Below are 19,152 nucleotides of genomic sequence, written 5' to 3'. Positions count from 1 at the left end.
GTTTATAGATTGATTTCAGTAAAAGAGTTACTTTAAAACTTAACTGACTTTTCAATTTGGCATAAAGGGGTCATTTCACTAAAGGATTTTGCATGTGATATGAAGGTCATTTTTTAAAATATCACAAAAGATAATAAGAGTCAGTTCATCAAAGTAAAATATTAACTGTGAGGTAAATACACCTGTACCGCAAAAAAAAAAGAAAAATCATTCAAATCAATTCACTAAAGATCACACACATTTGTTATGTATCACCTGCAGGCAATCTGTATTTTAGCAATGTACAAAATAACAATGAGGGGAACTCTGCACTGACCAGGAAATTAAAAGTATACAATGTATCAGTTTGGAAATGTTCTGCCCTGAGCTCAGGAATGAAATAAATTGTAACATTTCATCAGAGGGAGATGGTTCAGTGAATTAAAGCAAACTGGAATATTTTCAGTTTCATATTTCTGTGTGCATTTATAGAACTTTCTCCCTCTGGTGCAATGTTAGCATGTAGAAAAAAAATGCCAAAAAATGACACTAAATTTAAGTGATAAATATCACAAAACAAATATTTACGCACGTGTGTTTTTTAGTGAATTGACCACTTTTGAGATAAATACCGCTTGAGTATTTTACCTCAAGAATTCATACGGAATATAGGGAAGAGAGAAACCCAGCACCTCTAAGGTGTCCGTTTATGACACAGAGAATAGCTGCGATTGAGAGTATCACAGCTACTCTCTGGTCATTCACAGTTTAACACTCAGATCAGTGAGGAGCGATGTCAGCCCTTCACTGGAGATCTGTGTTCTCCCTCCAGATTCTCCAGCCCAGAGCTGGAGAATCGGAGGAACCGCAAACTAAGCAGCGATAATTTACCTCCACTTAGTAAACTGATCTTTTACTGTAATCTCGCGAGATTATAGTAAAAGCAGCCGTTTTCCAGCGTTTGTAGATCGTTCTCCCTTCGTTCGGAGAACTGATCTACACCGCTTCATAAAAGGCATTCACTGGAGAACTGTGTTCTCCGAGAATGCCGGAGAACTCAGCAGCGATCATTTACCGCTGGTTCATAAACGGACACCTAAGTGTAGACCTAATCAGAGATTTTAAAATAGGTTAGGCAACTTACATTATAAAAATATGTATCAGACCCGTCATAGACCAAGGGTGACAGGACCACCAAGATCTTTAGATAAATATATCGATCGATAGACAAGGATTAGGAGGGGGAAAAAAAAAAAAAAAAAAAAAAAAAAAAAAAAAAAAAAATCGCAGGACTACATGATCTGCAGGTGTGTATCAAAGGTTATGACGGCATGTACAGTTTCCGGGAATACGTCTGATAAGCATAAGTGTGGTCAACTGACCGAAAGAGGCAAAAAGGACATTGCGCAGCATTGTGACCCAGAATAAGAATACAACTGCTGCAAAAGAAACTGCAGAGCTCAATCTCAAGTGTCATGAAGACTGATATTGAGCTCTGCAGTCTAGTGCACTTCTTTCCTTGATGGGTTAGGGCTGTTTTGGTGGCAACGGGAGGTCCTTTTCAATATTACGTGGGTGTCATGATGTTATGGCCGATTGGTGTACACCATTTTTTCACATGAATGACTTTGGAAACATTTCACATTTATTACAGGGTTGCTTTAATGGAACCTGGTACTTTATAGAAGTATATCACCTACCAAATCCTGTAGCATCTTGTTGCTGCTCTCTCAACACTTGTCTACAACTAGACTAAGCACTGAGAACATGATAATTTTGAGCATACTATACCCTCTGTCTTTATTACACCCATATCCAGGGTGTAACATGTTTTGAACATACTGGGGCCCACTGTGACAGCTAGCGAGATATCTCTTCCCCCAACTAGCTGTCAAAATTTTAAATGTGGCCGTGCAGGGCTCCGCCCACCCAGCCGTGTCACTCATTCACAGTATTCTGTGAATGAGAAAACTACAAGTCATACCAGCCTTTGTGGCTGGCGGCTGTAGTTCTCAATGAACTACCATGGCACTGTAGTAGTTCATTGAGTCTTCCTGTCAGCAGATGTTGACAGAAAGCAGATACATTGACAATTCTGCAGGAGACCTGCATGGCACCAGCAATCTGCTGATCACTGGTACAATGCTTTAGAGGCTCTAAAAACAAAAAATAATAAATGCACATTTTTTTTACCTGCAAAAACTGTGCATTATTTTTGTCAAAAGGTGAACTTATGCTTTAATTTGCACTTCGTATCAAAACTAATTACAATTTGCATGTCTTTGTTTTTTATTTTGAAATACTGTTTTCACCTTTTTTGTCATATTTTGTTACATTTCAGCGCTGTTGATCTCCTTGAGCCTTTTCCAGGCACTTCCTGTCTACATATACTTGATCCAGTCAGTTCCAGGGCAAGGTAATTCAGTGCCAGAGCAAAAAAAAAAAAGGAGTGTGAAGTACGTCATCACTGTTAGCATGCGGCGTGGTCAAAAAGCTGATGTAGTCACCAAAGTCAGTGTGGCTCCTTCATGGCTTGCAGTGCATTGCCAATCCCTCCTAGCTTTGCTATGTTTTAGACAAAATAGGGCCTGTAGGTAAAATAAAGAGAAGGAGTAAAATATCTGTCACCACTGGTGTCAGAGGGGAAAAAAAAAAAAAAGCTGTGGCAGCAAAATAGAATCAACTCCATCAGTGTCAGTGAAATAAACAAAGCTCAGTAGCAGGTGTCACTAACATAAAATATGTCCCATCTTTGGTGTAAGTGAAGAAATTAAGCTACTTTGCTGGTGTCAGATATATAAGAATGTCCATCGCTAATGTCAGAGAAACTGTTTTTGGCATTAGTGAAATAAAAATAAATCCCATTGCGGCAGACAGTGTGATGAAATAAGCCCCATCTCTAGTGTCAGCAAAATAAAATAAGTCTCATCAACATTGTAAATAGGATAAATTAAGCCCATGATTGGTGTCAGTAAAATAATATAAGATCCATTGTTGGTGTCAGTGAAATAAAAGAAGTCCAATCTTTGGTGTCAGTAATATAAAATAAGTCCCTTCACTGGTCCTAGTAACTAAACTACCTCAAATGTTGCTGTCAGAGAAATAAAATAAGTGCCATCATTGGTGTTAGTAAAATAAAATAAACCCAATCATTGGTGTCCGGAAAAAAACAAAACGTTCTATTGCTCATCTGTGAAAAAAAAGCCCCATCATTAGGTGAGTGAAATAAATAAGCTCCATTGCTGGTCTAAGTAAAATAAAACAAGACCCATTACTGGGTAGGATAGGTAGGAAGAGGGGGAGAGAACATTTTTAATAATAGTGTTAAGCTTTCCTTCCAGTTTAAACAAACTGGATGAAAAGGGCACAACTGTCCACATTGTGCCCTCCTCTGCCAAATGAAAACTGTGCCAGGGGCAGCTTCCCCTCCTGCCCCCACCATTTTTCTAGCCTTAGCTACAGTGATGGCTGCATGTCAATGCCCAGGAAGGGTTAGGATGTAAAATTAATTTGGGTGCAATGTTGCATGACCGCGCAATTGTCAGTTAAAGTAACTCAGCGCCGTAATGCAAAAAATGGCCTGGTGAGGAAGGGGGTAAGTCCTCTGGAGGGAAAGTGGTTAAAGATGATACAAGGGGCATTCAAGTCAAACAGACTTTTGGGTTTATATAAAAGAACAAATTTCAAGGCGTGGAAACTGCATTTATTTTTCAATATACTCTCCTGCTACATTTATACACTTATCCCACACTTAACTAATGCTTGGAAAGCTTCGGCATAGAAAGATTTGTCAGTACGCCTGAACCACCCTAAGACAGCCTGCTTCACTTCATCATCAGTACTGACCTCCAAGGGGGTTCAGACCCCCTCCAAGACAACACGAGGTCTGGGCTGTAAGGAGAATGTGGCAATACCTCCCAGCCAAGATGCTGTAACATGCATGTGTTGCGGTGATCCATATGAGCTCATGCGTTGTCCTGGAAAAACAGGACGCCTGGCCTTCCCCATCAAAAAGGTCCTTCAATGCAGTGCAGGCCTAAACTCTTCTGTGCTGTTCAAAAGCGGAGAGCTGTCTTGGTACCCATTGTGGGCTGATTTTTCGAAAATGCAAATGTTTGTGAATGATTGTGTTCACCGTTCTCACAGAAAGATTAGTCTCTTGCGCAATTTCATGACAGGTTATGCGTCAACTACCCAGGATCAGGCGTTCCACATGCTGAATGTTCACAGGAATGACAGCTGTGGGCTGGGAACCACCATGGCCAGGATCATCGACAGACCATTCAAATGTCTTACTGTGGCTGAGCGTCTCATCACCGTGCTGTACTTGAAGTCTTCTGTGGCTATCTACAGGTTTTACGCCTTCATTAACGAAAATCTTCATCTGTGAAACTTCTGTGCACGCACGAACACAATTGTCTGCCATCTTGATTAACGATCTCTGGACTGGCCTGCGACATGTGCACACCCTGCCGGTAATAGGACACACTTGCCAAATACTACTATGTGTAGTACCACCACACTAGCATCCCTTTTTACACCTGTAAAAGTCCTGGTTTGACTTTGATGCCCTTCGTACAAGATTTTAACAAATGGGGGATTAAATCCCTATACAATTTGTAAAGAAACTATAGAAAAAGGAACATGGAAGCTGATATTGCTCAACTTTTTCTGTAAAAGCTGCATTTGGCCTCAGAGCTGAGTAAGTTCTGGTGACTAAACAGCAAGTAGGGAGAGTTCTATATCTTCCCCATTTCCCCCTTTCACACTATTAAAAGTGTGATTATTGCTGTATGTTGTGTCTATAGAAGAAATGTTCTCCATACCAAATGCCCGAGTTACACAATACTGACCAATCGGCCAGAAGATGGTACCATGGTGCAAAGCAGGGAACAAACCCAACAAACTTGGAAAAGAGATTGGCCAGAAAAGGTCTTGTTCCATATGCAACATTCACCAATAACAAGTGACTTTTCAACTGAAGCATTTTGGGATCTTTTCCCAAACATCTCTTCTCATACCAACCACCCACGACAGTCTATGGTCTGGCCCTCCTTATGCATCGAGTGTAGCTATCCATGGAAGGGAAGATCAGCAAGAAAACAGAGACACTCTCCACATGCTTGGTGACAGGTCATGTAGCATCTCAGCAGTTTACTGCCAAATACCCATATACAAGTGATATCAATTCATTTTTATTGATGGTTTAGAAACTACATTCCTCTCCCACTTCTCACCCCTCCCCTTTTTTTCCACTAATTTTTCCAAGAGTGATGATACAGCAACACACTTGAAGGCATGTCATATGTGATGATTCTGCTGGCAACTTTGCTCTGAAAAAGAATGAAGATCCCGCAAACAGGAAGTATAAATGGTATTCTTATGCAGGGTATGGGTTTGCTTTTTAAAAAGGCAACAGAGTAGCTTTGATTTTGACAGGGAGAGAAATCCAGGTCCAAAGTTCAGCCTGTGTCTGTATAGAAAAGCAGGTGCCAGTGTTTGGTAATGTAACCTAGCCAGCACTGCGGAGCGGAGAGATCTCCTGCCCTACAAAGCCCGCAGATTTCCAGCTGTGACCTCATCTGGACGGGGGAGGAGCAGCACAGGACACTTGTTAGTTACAAAGATATATAGCCTGTAAACACCAACTGCAGGGCATACATGATTCCACTGACATCAACTGTGGGGTACCATTCCTCCCACTGATAGAATGATGGGGTGTCATTTTTCTCACACTCCAGTGATGGGGTACCATTTTACCCACTGATGCCAATGTTGGGCATCAACCGTCTCACTAACACCCACGATGGGCAACTATTTGTCACAATAACCTCAAAAGCTGGGGAGTAAACAGCCCCTCCTATGCCAAAGATGGGGCATCATTCTTCTCATTGACACCAAAAATGGGATGCCCTGAATCCCTCTGATGTGGTGCCATTAGTCCCACTGAGGAGAATGATGGGGTCCCATTCTTAGCACTGATTCTAATCATTTCACTGGTGTCAACAATGGATAATGATTGCTCCCACTGATGCCAACAATGGGTGTCATTCCTTCTACCGATGCCAAAAATGGGGCATCATTCCTTCCAGTATTGCCATTGATGAGGCTTCATTAGTCCTACTGATACCAATGATGGGGCATAATCCCCACCAACGATGGGGCATCATTCTTTACTTTGACACAAACAATAGAGAATCACTTCTCCCACCAAGGTCAACGATAGGGCCTCTTTCCTCCAACTAACACCAATGATGGGGCCTCACTCCTCCTAATGGCAGGGCCTCACTCCTCCCACTGAGGCCAATGATAGGGCTTATTTTATTTCATAGCATCAGTAATGGGCCTTTTTTTTTAGCCTATTGACACAAATAGTGACACCTATTTTACTCCTACCTACTCCTTATTGTACCTGCAGGCCCTTTAATGTCTAAAAATAGCAAAGCATGGAGGGAAGGGCAAGGCACTGCAAGCCATGAAGGTGCTTTGTTGGCTACATCAACTTTTATTGATGCCAAAGATGGGGCATCATTCTCCTCATTGACATCAATAATGGGGTGCCATGAATACCTGTCATGAATGATGTGGTACCATTAGTCCCACTCTGAACAATGATGTGGTCCCATTATTACCAATGAGCATGGAGCATGACTCCTCCTACTGATGCCAACACTGGGTGTCATTCCTTCTACTGATGTCAACGATGGGGCACCATTAGTCCTATTGATGCCAACATCAGGGCATAATCCCTTTAACTTAAGTCAATGGTGGCAATGTCATTCTTCCTTCTGATACCAACAATGGGGCATCACTCCTCTCACCAAAGCCAATGAGAGGACCTCATGTCTTCCACTGACACCAATAATGGGGCCTCATTCCTCCCACTGACACCAATGATGGGGCCTCACTCCTCTCAACGAGGCCGACAATGAAGCCTCATTCCTCCCACTGATGCCAATAACAGGGTCTCTCTCCTCACAATGAGACCAATGATGGGACCTCACTCCTCCCACTGATTCCAATGGAGCGTCATTCTTCCCAATGATGGGGCTCCACTCCTAGGGTTGTCACCTCATCTCTTTAAAACCCCGAGCACATATTAATTACAGAGTCTGGGGCTGATAAGGTGATCATTACACTGACTTGATTCTTTATCTGCAATAAATTAGCCTCAGAAGCTGTGTCAATAATATGTGTTCGGGGATGAGGTGACAACCCTATCCATCCTCCCACCGACACCAATGGAACGTCATTCCTCGCACTGTGGCAAATCATGGGACACCGGTCCATTGACACCAATGGAACGTCATTCCTCTCACTGAGGTCAACCGTGGGGCACCAGTCCACTGACACTAATGGAACGTCATTCCTCCCACTGAGGCCAACCATGGGGCACCTGTCCACTGACACCAATGGAACGTCATTCCTCCCACTGAGGCCACCCATGGGGCACCAGTCCACTGACACCAATGGAACATCATTCCTCCCACTAAGGCCAACCATCCACTGACACCAATAGAACATCATTCCTCCCACTAAGGCCAACCATCCACTGACACCAATGGAACGTCATTCCTCCCACTAAGGCCAACCATGGGGCACCAGTCCACTGACACCAATGGAACATCATTCCTCCCACTGAGGCCAACCATGGGGCACCAGTCCACTGACACCAATGGAACGTCATTCTTCCCAGAGGCCAACCATGGGGCACCAGTCCACTGACACCAATGGAACGTCATTCCTCCCACTGAGGCCAACCATAGAACACCAGTCCACTGACACCAATGGAACGTCATTCCTTCCACTGAGGCCAACCATGGGGCACCAGTCCACTGACACCAATGGAACGTCATTCCTCCCACTGAGGCCAACCATGGGGCACCAGTCTACTGACACCAATGGAACGTCATTCCTCCCACTGAGGCCAACCATGGGGCACCAGTCCACTGACACCAATGGAACGTCATTCCTCCCACTGAGGCCAACCATGGGGCACCAGTCCACTGACACCAATGGAACATCATTCCTCCCACTAAGGCCAACCATCCACTGACACCAATGGAACGTCATTCCTCCCACTAAGGCCAACCATCCACTGACACCAATGGAACGTCATTCCTCCCACTAAGGCCAACCATGGGGCACCAGTCCACTGACAGGAAGTAATAATGTCCTCCAGAGTGAAGCCACCGTAGGCGAGTGTTGGTTCGTAGCTCGAAGTCCGTGTGGCACACCCCTCCCCCTCACACACATGCTGACCTCTCCCACTATAGCCTACAACACCGGCCACCACCCGCCTTCCACCGCACGACTTAGGCAGCCCGGTGCCAGGCATCACGTGGCGTCCCCGTCAACGATTGGCGGAGCATTGCCAGCTAGCAAGAGAGCGCCGATTACATGAGCTGTGAAGGGCGGGACCGTAGGCGGCAATGCTGCTGTCCAGGAGGCGTGTCCAGGGGGCGGAGAGGGGCGGCTCTGTAGGGCAGTGAGGCGTCGCTGGCGGGCGTGGCGGAGTCCGTGACGCAGCGGTCGGGGGCGGGCTGCCTGTAGTCTGAGGCGGCTGCGTGTTGACTTCCTCATAGTGGTCAGTGTGGCGGGCGACCGCAGTCTGTGTCTGCGGGGGGCTTTCTCGGAGTCCGGCTTCCTCCGGGGCCGCTGGCTGAGCAGGCGGTAAGTGAGCGGGGAAGAAGAGAAGGTTGGCCGGGGAGGAGGAGGGGGCGCCGCCGCTGAACTCTGTGTTAGTGAGGGGGAGAAGTTCTCGGGGAGGAGGAGAGACAATGCGGACACATCTCCCCCATTCCCCTCATACCTGTCACACTTCCTGTGCCGGACAGTCCGCCCTGACTCACCTGTCACCAACACAGCGCCCCCTGCTGGATGCTACCTCCGGCCGGGCTATAGAGCTGGCCATTGGTCTCTGGCAGTGTGCTCTCCGGACACTGATCACTGTGCGGGGTTAGTGATCAGTCCTCCAGACTGGAGCCCGGGAGGGGTCACCCCCGGCAGGTGATCATTCTGAGACACCCCCCCCTCTTTCACTCCCTGACCTCCTCCATCCCCTGCTGGGGGGGGGGTCATGATCCAACTCTTATAGATTTACCTCTGAATTGGAAGAGAGCCCCTGGCAGGTTGTTATTGCTGTCTGTGTACTTAGAAATACATTTCCTCGTCACTTCCTGCCCCAGAGAAGTAACAGGAAGTCAGAGGAAATCTCCCAGAGGGGGTCACCAGAGAGCTGTGCAGGACACATGCCTGCCGCTGTGCGCTGGATGGAACCTTTTTTTTGGGGGGAACGAATGACCTTCATTCACCCCTTTCCACCCCTCCGCATTTGTTCAAAATGCCCGGAAAGGATCAGCAATGGTGTGAGCGCTGTCACATGATCAGGAGCCGCTCCTGCCAACCGAGAACTGTCAGTGGGAAGGATCGGCACTCATGTGTTTGTTACGGGGTCACATGATGGAAAGGCTACCACTGGAACCCTGTCTGCGACAGCCCAGTCTTTGTACACAGGGTGCAGTGAGAGCGCTCTCAGCACATAAACATTGGCCTCCCAGAGACACATATATGCAGCGTGTTACCCACATACATGTTTTTTTGGGTGGTGCTAGCACATTGCATTGTTTACATTTTTTCTGCTGAACTTTATTGAAACGTTTGAACATAAAGTTGTATTCACACAGCGGCATTGTGGTGCAGCGATTTCCATTGCAACCTGTTGTGCTGGAGAATAGTAGTGCATGCCGTACTTTCAGCTGTGGATGGGGGGTGACCCTACAGAACACAAAGGAGTTTTGCCTTCTCTTGTGTTGGGATGGCCCTTTGCTGTCACCAGGACAGGTGTTCCCATTGGAGGATCCCCTCACCTCTTGCTCGGGACAACGGTAACATTTTGGATTTGCTGTCACTTTGTGTCGGTGACAATGGTCTCCTGTACAATAGAGAGGGCCCTATTGGGACCCCTGATTACAGTAATAACCTGACAAGAGGGTCTACAGCTGGCCACCCATGTAACAATCTGTACAATTTCCATTAGATATACCAACAACCGTGAGAGGGCCTTCCTGATTGGATACTCATTGATTGGATGGATTAGGCCTGTCCTCCTATTACAGAGTTTTGATAAATCCAAAGTTATTGTGTGGCGACCCCATCCCTTCTCCACTCTATCCAACAGTTAGGAAAGAGGATTGTCCTAGAGCAGTGTTTCTCAACTCCAGTCCTCATGGACCCCCAACAGGTCATGTTTTCAGGATTTCCCTCAGATGAAACAGCTGTGGTAATTACTAAGACAGTGAAACTGATCAAATCATCTGTGCAAAATAATGGAAATCCTGAAAACATGACCTGTTGGGGGTCCATGAGGACTGGAGTTGAGAAACACTGTCCTAGAGAGACGAACTAAACCCAAACTTCCATTTCTCAGTTTTGGATCGAGTGGGGGAGGGTTAGAGCCCTGACAGGTTTTTGCTGTGCCCCATTGGGGAGATTTTTCCTTCACTTCCTGGCTCAGAGGCACAACAGGATGTGAATAAAACCTGTCAAAAGTAAAGCAGATCCTTTCTTAAGCTGGTTATACATGGATCAGATTTTGTCTATTACTGCATGTTGTTCTGTGGGGGGCCCTGTCTGTGGGTGGCCCTGTCGGCACCCTATCAGCCTGAAGATTGGAGGAGCCTAGTGGAACATTGTTGGCTTAAAGTGGAGCTAAACTTGCCTTTCCTTCAACAGTCCCCACCTCTGACCGACATCTTCCGCTGAGTGCTGGTCTTTGGCTGCCTTCATTGGCCAGCACAGGATGTTGTCACTGCATGCGTAAAATGTGGACATGTTGTCAGCTCCGTTTGCCTGCTGCCAAGAATAGTGGGCAGGCATGTGCATAGGTGTATTTTATTTTAGAAAAAACATGACTTCAGAAACAAAGAGCTGCCCGCTTGCAGTTGATGACAGCGGGATTGCGGTTCCCCTTTAACAGCGGCTGCAGCCAGTGTTCAGGTATTCTGCGAGCAGCAGCTGACACAATACAATAGCCGACAGGAATGTTTGTGTGCATGGTCCGCTTTACTTGTCTTCCAATCAAGTGTCCTCATAGGAAGAGTTCCCCATCCTGCTGTTCTGGTGACAACTCCCAATTTATTTTTTAATTTACCCTCACCGACAGTGGTCACCAGGAAAAAAGTGAGTCCGAGTCTCTCTAACGGAAACATAACCTGACAAAGGTTCTTACCCTCCTCTGCTCTATATAAAATGAATATTGTCCTGGGATATCTATCCCACCAGCCCCACCTTCTCATTTGTCCCTAGTCCAGCCAGATGCTGCTGACTACATTGAACAGCTGCTTGTGAGAATCTTCTCCGCCGGACCCATGCATGCACTGTTTAGTCCTGTTCATTCCAGCATCGGTTGTGCCGATTATGAGTGTTATGGAGAAAGTTGAAGGCCCCAGCTATTGTCCCAATTATCTGTGTGTCAGCATTTGATGTGTAGGTGAGCTCATGCTATTGTGTGCTTAATTTTTTAATTTATTTCTTTTTTAAGTAACTAGACTCTCAATCAGGACACTGAATCATAACTGAGCGCATGGCAGTTTCTCTGTAGACTCTGTTCATTATAAGGTTTGGATCCTGAAAAGTTGATTGAGGAACCTCATTTAAAGGAACCCTCCAGTCTTACAAAATGTAAAGCCCAACTCTGTGCAAAATCTTTTTTTGTCTCCCCATCCCTGTAACCCATCCCTCTGTAAGTCATCCTGCAATGTGTTAGGCTTGCCTGATCTGGTGAGATCAGTTATGCTCACCTGAGTCCTCGCCCCATCCAGGTCCTTTGCTGATGCCCTTCCTGACTGCAGAGACTGCTAGTCCAGTGCCACACGTTAAACCTCACCAACCCATCCTCTTTGTTCCCCTCAGTCAGATGTCAGATCTCTTCTAGATCTAGAGAGGTCAGCCATGTCTGCCTGCATGACACTCGGAAGACGGACCCATCCATGGAGAAGGACTGGGCACATGGACATAGCTTAAAGTGGAACTACACAGCATCTGAGCACCACAAGCCCAAAAATGCAATATAATTCATTTTTAATCTTTAAAGCAAACTCCCCCATCCATCCATATGTCCATGCTTTATTTTGTTGAGGAATCACTTTGAAAAACACCCCACTAACATTTCTGGCCGTGGCCATCTTGAGTAAGGGCAGATGATTCATGTAGCATTTACTTTCTGGAATCCATCTGCCCTTAGCTCAGGGATGTAGGCAGGGCAGTGTGCTTGAATGAGTAAACCCCTCCTGAAGACTTCTGGGATGTATGACATAATTTGCCTAGGCTAGGAAACCAGTAGGTAATTGAAGAAATGTAAAAACAAAAAGTTTTAAAGAAGTAAATATGACATACCTTGCTATCTATTTACTAATGCTAACAGTGTAGGGTTTAAAAATAGTTAATGTATGTTAATTGAGGGCGTGACGTTCTGCTATTAGGTAAGTGATAACTAGGGATTTAAACATAATTTTTTTTTTTAACCTAACAATCATATAGAAGGGGGGTGGCCCTTTACCTCCGAGATGGGCCTTAAGCCCTGGTTCACATATATGCGGCCGTGCGGGCCGGGTTTTGCGCTGGCACAATTGCCCATTCATTTGACTGGACTCCTGTGCCCCGTGACAGGCAGGGAAGAAGTTCCTGCACTTCTTCGGAAAACGCAGCCCGCACGGGAACCTCGGTTCCCAGTACTGTTGCGTTTTCCATTGCGGGCGGCGTGCCATTAAAGCTAATGGTACTCGCCCGCGGGTCCGCATTTCTCTGTGCGGTGCACGGATTTTCGTTCGGATCTGCAGCGGCACCACCCGCACGTATGTGAACCAAGCCTTAGATAGTGGGTGTCAGCTGTTGCCATGATGTACATCTTCCTCCTTCCTCTCTCAGGCATGGGCAGATTTTCAGTGCTCTTGGTTACACTGGTGAAATATTGGCATAGGTTTGGCCAGGATAGGGTGTAAGGTAAACATTGCTGCCATGGAGGCCTTATAGTCACCTCTTCCAGACTGGACGTGAGCAGGGAATCCAGTAAGGTGACTATTGTTGGACAGTGTTTTGGTCTTTTTATGAATATTCCAACCCATTATTTAGTAAATGTACATCTGCTGGTGGGAAGGGGGGTCATTGTCTGTATTGGTGATCTGTTGAGTGTCACAAATTACCAATTTTAGAAAAACCTTTATGGGTCAAATCCTATTGCTGGCTATATGTGGTGGAAAATTTGTCCGATTGCTACTGAATGGTCCAAAATTCAGGCCATGGGTGTCTCTGTCAGCACCAAAAACTCTGAGCCGCTCTGTCACTGTATCCAATCAGTTGCAGTCACTGTTCGGTATTGTGACAGCCACGGGAACACAACTGTCAGAATCCACCAAGCCAACTGGGAAGATTCATCTGTTCACACAGCTCAGCATGGATTGGGGGAATCTATTGTCTCTCATTCAGCCCCAACAATCTTATTGTGTGTGACTAGCCTAGTCTATCTTTTGCTGGTACAGTATATGGAATAGTCTGCATGCTAGATATAAAAAAAAAAAGATCTTTGTATACATCATACACAACCAGGACCCTGATGGTCACACTTACCTGAATGGACTAACTTCTTATAAATGTGTTTCATACACCTGAAATTAGTGCAAGTTAAAAATATCACTTTTTTTTTCTTGCTTTATAAATGTATTACACATATTGCTAAGCTATTCTGTTGTATGAATGCTGTAGACTATATTTGTCTAGTTATGGAACTTTAGCAATACCATATATAGTGTGTGTTATGCCAAGCAAGTGTTGCTACCTTCTTGTCTGCCTTTTGTATAACATTCTCTCTGTGGCTTTTAGGCTTTTTTTTTTTTGTATACTGTGTACTGCGTCATTACGTTTCTTTAGTTTTGGCAAAAGTCATGTGCACAGCAGTCTCTCCTGCAAGAACATCCTGTCACTCGTTTAGGTTCTAGGAGTATTTTTGAAGCGATTTCTGCTAGCTAGCATGCCAAGTTATTGTACTTGAGTCTGATTTCTTTATAGACCATCTGTTCGAGGAACATTGCAGTACATGGCTTGCTGAGCAAGACTGTTCATAGACGTGTGCTATGTACTTAATGTATAGAAGGCTGTCAAAATGTGGCATGTTAGCTGGGCACCGCTTATTTGTCTGAATTAATTAGTGGATAATCCTTAATACAGAACTTGCAAGTGGCTGTATGGGCCAAGCTGCATTACTGATATAATACTTAATAAATAGGATGAAAGGATTTTGTATGTTTCTCACTCGGGGTATGTTGGCTGCTTTGTGATTCCAGTCCAAGGTTGATTTTGCTATCCTCTTGTGTCAAAGGGGCTTATGAGGCATTAATGCTGTTAACTATGTAGAATCTGGAAGAGCTGCAATTTTGCACTGCGTGTCACCATACAGGTATCTATCCTGCAGTGGGGCTCTGTTGGAATAACAAATAGTGAGAATTCTTGACCCGAGGTGCTTTGTAATGTGGAATGTTGTGCAGACAAGCAGTATATTTCAGCACATGGAGCTGTATGAAGCAACATGTGGTGAGAGGGAGGTGTAGTCATTAGTGTTTGGTTCAGTTGCTTGGGAGTGCGCTTCTTTTTCATTGTCAAAATGATTAACGCTTTCCGTGCTGATAAGAAAATATATCTGCAATGAGAACATGACTTTTTTGTTTGTGCATGCCAGGGTTTCTTTTATTTTTTTATTTTTTTCCAGTATATAAGCTCACTCATGTCTTTGTCATAAAGCAAACACTTGGTAGATGCCATCGGATTTGTCATAATCAATGGTATGCACTTGTGAGTGCATGTTTTTTTCCGACACTGAATGGAAATATATTGTTCCTAGTTATGCATCACAGGCCGGGGCGGACATGCCATTTGAGCAGGCTGTGTGGCTGCACAAGGGCTCCCTGTGACTTAAAGACCCTTTTAATGTGGGATTTGGGTCAAACAAGTCCCGGGACCCTGTTCTGTTGTCATCACCTGGAATTTCTTACTGCTAGGTCAAGTGCAAAGCAGGGGGCATTGTTCATGGTGCCATATCTCTGTTTCTGGTTTGTTCTGTCCATGTGGTATCTGGCAGCCAGGGTCTAATGCCGGCCATACATGGGTCGAAATTCAACCGATTTTTTTTGTCCGAATATCGGACCTAAAAATAATTGGCCGATTTTCACTCTGTTAGTGGGTCAATGGCACCAGCCGATTTTCGTGGTTCCTCCCCTTTTCGGTGATCGGGCATGTTGGAAAATTCGTGAAAAACGACCGATTTTTGACTCAATGATGGTCAAATCGTACGATTGTTTTTCCTAAAAGAATATGCACATGAGCCGTGACCTGGAAGGAACAAAAGTTTCACCTGTTATATGGAATGAATTTCATGACTTGGTCGGCCGATTTTCCAAATAATTGATGGCACCATCGGATTACCGAGCGAACAATGTTTTAGATTTTCAGACGAAAAATCGTTCAGAATTCGACCCATGTATGGCCTGCATAACTCACTCTCTGCTTTGCCAGCCAGAGTCACACGGGGGTAGAGTTACTAAAACTGGAGAGTGCAAAATCTGGCACAGCTGTGCATGGTATCTAATCGGCTTCTAACTTCAGCTTGTTCAATTAAGCTTCGCCAATATAACCTGGAAGCTGATTGGCTTCTATGCAAAGCTGCACCAGATTTTGCACTCTCCATTTTTAGTAAATAACCCCCACAGAATGCTTCTACCATTTCCTCTTAACAGTCTGTTTGACTGTCTGGCCACGAGAGACTTCTGGATATCACAAAATCTACTCTTTTGTGCAGGCAAGCCATAGATTAATCACATTTCTTTCCTTCCACACAGTTGGAAGAAACAAATCGCTCAGTTTCTCCAATCAACACAATCCGTGTTGCTGGGGGAATCGCACCCAAATCACTATTGTGTTCTGCCAGCAGGGATGTGGGGAGCCTTCCTGGCTGACAGAACACAATGATTATTGCTACAGCTATAGCCACCGGCAGTAACTACATGCAGCAAAATCCCACAAGCTGGTTGTACACAAGTCGATTGCTGGATCATCTTGGGTACAATCAGCCTGAGGCCTGCCCACACACGGATAAACATTTGGCCTGTCCTGCTGAACTGGCTGAATTTCGATCCATATATGGCTGTCTTTAGCCTGTTTATCCATCTAGCTGTCTGTCTACCATACCTATGCAGAGATGCACAATTTTGTATTAGTTAGATGGGGATTCCAGGAATTGTTCTTGTAGAGGGGGGCCTTTGTTGGCTTTGCCTGACTCTCTTCATGGGGGGGTTTAAACAGAAATGTATTCTTTTCTGGTTGGACTGGCCCTCACATTATCTCTGTTGGCTTTTTTTATGTTATATTATAGAGGATGCAAAAAGGGAAGTAGGGAACACTAAAAACCCACGTTGGCTTGGAACAGAGCCAAGAATTATGGCAAGAAGATCTAGTCAGTGGAGTCATTAGAAGGTTACCCATTTCATCTCATTCTATACCAGCAGTTGTGGAAGAAGTGATGTTTTAAAATCAGGAAGGTCAGGTTGCAAATAAGGATTTCTAGATTTAATAATAAGAGTTCTACAATATTTTGTATTCATGATAAAGGTGCCAAAAAAATTATGTTTCTGAGCTTTTCAAGTGGTTCTAAAGGCTGAAGGAATGCATGAAGGTAAAACAAATCTTCTGTTTGCTGCTCCCCCCACAGCCCCCTCCTGATCCAGTGATGTGCTTGGGATCCTTGAATCTCCCACTCCTCATTGGCTGAGACACAGCAGTAGGAACCATTGGCTACCACTGCTGTCAACCACAGCCAGTGAGGAGAGAGTGGTCAGGGGGGGGGGGGGGGGTGGTTGTATGTGTCCTATAGACACACAGAGCGTGGCTTGGGAGCGAGCTTGCAATAGTGCCCCCATAGCAAGCAGCTTGCTATTGGGGACAGTGGTCAAGGTGGAGGAGCACTGACGGACCCAAGAAGAGAAGGATTGGGGCTGCTCTGTGCAAACCTATTATACAGAGCAGGCAAGTATAACATGTTTGTTACTAAAGGTTAATTTTTTTTTTTTTTTTTAAATAACTCTTTAATATTCACCTCTCCAGCACTTCACGCTACTGCATCTTCCTCTCTTGCAGATCTGCCATAAAAATGTTTGACATTCCTTGGAGTTGGAGTTTGGACAGAGTGGTGATGGTGCTTTCTATTGGCTGTTAGGTCTGAGCATTGCATAATGTAATAGGTCACATGCTCCCCCATAACTGGAAGTTGCAGGTATTGTGTTGTGTCAGGAAGGAAGGAGTTCTGGAGGGGTGAGCATACAGTAGTGAAAACGTGGGCATTACACAGAGACTGTCACTTCGCTCTGATGGGCAAGGAGATAGCGTCTCTTTAACTGAGAAATCATGCGGGGGAGCATAGCTTACTTTAACTATAGGAGATGGACTCTCATCAATTACAAATGTAGGACAAACCTTTCATGAGGAACGTGGCTTGGACATTGCTGAGCTCCGTTTATGAAAATACTAGTTTGTTGGCTGCCATGCTTTACTCTTTATTTCCAAGTTTTTTTACTTTCAAGATTTTTCTTGACCTCTCTAATCTGCATCAATATAATGGGTCAGTGACTTGACTACTGAAGCAATGGGTTAGCATTTTTAGCAAGCAATCAGCAGTGCCATTTCTCTTTAAAGGAGGAACTAAATGTAAAAAAAAAAAAAAAAAAAAAACTGCTAGAAAGTGTTCTGGCAGAAGAGACCTGCGTTGTCTGCCTTTTATGCTGGCTCTTTGGCTCCAATAGTCACTGACCTAAACAAATGTGTATTAGCAAAGTCCAAACCTCTTGTTTGCATAATGGCTCTGATTTAGTGAATTGAGGTGTTGAAATGACATAGGTCTACATTGCAGCCAGGCAACTAGCATTTGTCTGTATAGAAGTCAACACTAGCAGCCTTCACAGGGGTGTGGACATTTTTGAAAAAAATATTTGTCCAGGGACTAAATTGGGGTTCCAATCTACTTGTCCCTCATGACAATCTACTTGTCCAGATAAATAAAAATAAATTTTAACCAAAGCCATATTTAAATCTGAGGTGCTTTTTAGGACTGTCTGGGGCTTTTATAAACATAAGGGCTTTATGGTGACTTAAATGTTTAATATTTTTAACAATGCGTTGTATATCTTCCTCCCCTCCCTGCCTGTCTCCAGCACCGCACCCAGGGACTAGCAGGGAGGAGAGAGACCTTGCAGTGTAATGAGCACCGATTGGCTGCTCTTCAGGAAAGGGGAGTGTCAGGCTTCTCTTTTATCTCTTTCGCTGCCAGAGCCGTTTTTACATTTTTTGCACAAGTTTAAAAAATTGTTTTAGGCTTGAAGATAACCCCCAAACATTCTATATTTTCTGAAAGCAGGCTCCCTAGAAATAAAATAGTGGTAGTTCCAATTTTTATGTCGCATTATATTACTGCAAAATTTCAGTAAAAAATACAAGAGTTCATTTTAGGGCACAAAAAAAACAATAGATTACCCTATTTTTTTGTAAAATATAAAAGATGAGATTGCATTGTGTAAATAAATATCAAACATGTCAAACCTTAAATTTGTGTGCGCTCGTGAAATGGCGAAGAACTTCAGTATTTTCTATAGGCGACACTTTTCAAGACCCTTATAGTGTTACGGAGGAGGTCTTGTGCTAGAATTATTGCTCTCATTTTGGCATGCCCGGCGATATGTAACGTGTATCGCAGTCGCCGTTTTCATGCGTAGACGTCCCAGGGTGTGCTTATACGTGCGTATATGTAGGGGTGGGGGCCTCAAAATTGTTGTTTTTTTATTGGGATGTTATGTGCTTGGGTGTAAATTTTACATTTTTTTTTCAAATTTTTTTTCCCATCAAATAGGGGACAAAAAGTCCCCTATGTGATGATTTTTGGTGACGGGTTCTCTTTATTGAGACATCCAAGGTCTAAAAGACCCCAAATGTCTCCACTGTACTTCACTGAATGTAATGCAGTGCACATCACACTGCACTACATTCTTTTCTGGCCTCTATGGCTGGGATATCTGTCAACGGGAGCATTATGATGTCACTTCCGGGTCAGGACAAGAAGGGGAGGGGAGCGGATGTGCC

The 19,152-nt window shown here is 44.6% G+C and overlaps 1 protein-coding gene across 3 annotated transcripts in view; it reads left to right on the top strand.

The window, feature by feature from the left end:
* Window positions 1–8,499: 8,499 nt before the first annotated feature.
* ARHGAP12 (Rho GTPase activating protein 12) overlaps window positions 8,500–19,152 on the top strand; it is a 144,088-nt gene continuing 133,435 nt past the window's right edge. For all 3 annotated transcript variants that reach the window (XM_089668684.1, XM_089668685.1, XM_089668683.1), the window contains exon 1: window positions 8,500–8,652. The gene's annotated coding sequence lies outside the window, so the exon portion shown is untranslated. The remainder of the gene's footprint in view (window positions 8,653–19,152) is intronic.

This window comes from Staurois parvus, unplaced genomic scaffold, assembly GCF_062004578.1.
Source record: "Staurois parvus isolate SC_StPar_1 unplaced genomic scaffold, SC_StPar_1.0 ptg000061l, whole genome shotgun sequence".
Taxonomy (NCBI): domain Eukaryota; kingdom Metazoa; phylum Chordata; class Amphibia; order Anura; family Ranidae; genus Staurois; species Staurois parvus.
The sequence above is the reverse complement of the archived record's forward strand: the minus strand, read 5'-3'. Positions and strand labels throughout refer to the sequence as shown.